The sequence below is a fragment of the Manacus vitellinus genome, unplaced genomic scaffold (assembly GCF_001715985.3).
Source record: "Manacus vitellinus isolate BGI_N305 unplaced genomic scaffold, ASM171598v3 scaffold_28_pilon, whole genome shotgun sequence".
Classification (NCBI taxonomy): domain Eukaryota; kingdom Metazoa; phylum Chordata; class Aves; order Passeriformes; family Pipridae; genus Manacus; species Manacus vitellinus.
The window spans coordinates 6,990,419-6,992,550 of record NW_021940122.1 but is presented as its reverse complement, the minus strand read 5'-3'; the positions used below and the strand labels follow the sequence as shown (position 1 = coordinate 6,992,550).

General features: G+C 48.9%; 1 protein-coding gene across 2 annotated transcripts in view; it reads right to left on the bottom strand.

Annotated features, from left to right (window-relative positions):
* VANGL1 (VANGL planar cell polarity protein 1) overlaps nucleotides 1–1,225 on the bottom strand; it is a 48,184-nt gene extending 46,959 nt beyond the window's left edge. Inside the window, exon 1 of one of the 2 annotated variants that reach the window (XM_018074706.2) lies at nucleotides 1,117–1,225. The gene's annotated coding sequence lies outside the window, so the exon portion shown is untranslated. Of the gene's footprint in view, nucleotides 1–54; nucleotides 76–1,116 lie in introns of those variants that run through there. The other variant, XM_029960695.1, reaches the window with a different exon arrangement.
* Between the last annotated feature and the right edge of the window lie 907 nt (nucleotides 1,226–2,132).

The window sequence follows — 2,132 nt, the reverse complement described above, 5'->3', positions numbered from 1 at the left end:
CCTCCGCGGGAAGCGCCCGTCGTCGCTCCCACCGGGATCCGAGCTCGGTACTACCCAGGCTGGCGCTCATCACACCCGGGCTGCGGCGTTCCCCAGCCGGCCCCTGCTTCAGCCGTCCCTGGGGGGGACCTGCGGCACGACCCGCTACTCACTCCCCGAGGCCTTACTTGACCCTTGAACCTCTCGCTCTAGTTCAGCCTCCTCTGCATCTCGGGTTATACGCACCCTCCGTCGCATCTGCCGCTGCCCCTCTTCCCCATCGCCCCTCTTCCTGCTCCAGGTGCCCGGTTCCAGAGCCCCCCCAGTCCCCCCGAGGCTCTACAGCTCTCCTGCACCCAGCCTTGCCCCCCTTCTGTCCTTAGGCTATCACCCTGTCCTCCAGCAAAGAGACCAGTCCCTTCGAGCTCTCCCACCCAGGACAACTGTGTTCTTGGGTTTCCTCCAAGGCTGAGTGTGTTGCTAGGCACTGTAATGCCTAGCCTTCGGGACGGTTTGGTCTCTTCCTCCACCCATAACCTGCAGCTGCAGTGTGCTTTGCCCCTGGTCACAACAGGTCTGCAATGAGGAAGGACCTCCTGCCCTTCCCAGGGAGAAGGGCCTGGTTTGCTTGAAGCCTGCCCTGGGCACCAAATTCCTTACACACTTGCTCTGGGCAGGTGGGAAGGAAACAGGAGGGTTGTATGTCAATGCAAGTATGTAAATGTTGCTCCTTTTTCATTTCACCTTTGGGTTGCCTTACCCTTTAAAAATATTTAAGTTTTTGGGCTGTACAATGAACCAGCAGGTGGGAATGTATGAAAAAAATCTAGACCTCCTAGATTCCAGTCCAACACTTTGAACTACCCAGGTCATAAATGGAACAAATGCAGAAGAAACTAAAGTTATTCCTAGCAGATAGTTTCTGTGTTGCATTATTGTGGCTTCTGTAGATGGCATCTTTTACTTTTCCTCTTCACTTTGCCCTCGTTCTGTTTTTCCAAAACAATGTCATGGTTTTATTTGTGGTGCTTGTCCCTTATTCAACATGCATGCCCCATAGAATGACTTTACAATGGAACAGTCAACCAGGAATTAAAAAAACCTTTCCATATCACTCTGATTTGGTAGTTACATTACCTCCTATTTTGCATGGCATACATGTTTACCCAACCTGGTGACTGACTGGAAGAGTCTGATATCAAGTGATAGGCTCCATCTTGTATTATGCATCAACATGTGTCTAAACTTGCCCAAGGCCTGAGTACTCTGCTGCATTCCAGGCACTGGCTCTGCCCTGGGAAGTGTCTGATACCCTGTTGAAAGCTGCCTCTCAGCTTCACTGCCTGCTAATGGCTCCACACCTAGACTGTCACAATGGCCTTGCTTATTTAACCCTGCCCAGAGGTGGGGGAATGTGACAAAAGCCAACAGCGTACAGTTTATGCAGGCCATGCATCTGGTGCAGGGGAGCGACTGTACAAGGAACAAGGTTTTACCTGTGCCGTGTGGGGAAGAGGACAAATGGAGGTACTGCCATACCTAAAAGGCTATGGAAATTCAGGGGAAAACTTCAACAAGGGAAAGGGGCCTTTATCAAAGGTCTTTACTAGACTTCTTTGAAAGCAACTAAGAAACTCTATTTCTTCTCCTACTATGTTGCCCCAGCAGCTGCTCAAGAAGGTTTGAGAGACTTTCTAAATACTAGTTTCATGGTCTACAGCAACAGGACTTGTTGCAGTACCCCACAGAAAGGAGATTGCTAAGAGATCTAAGCTGGGGATGTATACAAACCTCAGTGAAGACCAGCACTCATGCACCATCTGGTGCAGAAACCCGATAGACTTATTCATGAAGCCCACTTACATCCAACCAGGTCAAGCTACTGCCCAGAAAACTGGCAAAGGAGGAATACACTGAAGATGGGCTCTGGGACAGAGTCTAAGATGCTGTTACATGCTTATCTGTCATCATCTATTTAAACCTCTGAGACATGAGGAAATGTTACATATGAGTCAAGCTACTTGTGTGGTAGGGTCATAGTTCAGAAATTTGTGAAGTGCTATGCTCCTGTACACTATTGAATAGGTAAGATTAGAGTTACTTAGGCTTTTTTTTTAAGGTACCCAGAATGGATCTCATAGATTCATTCATAA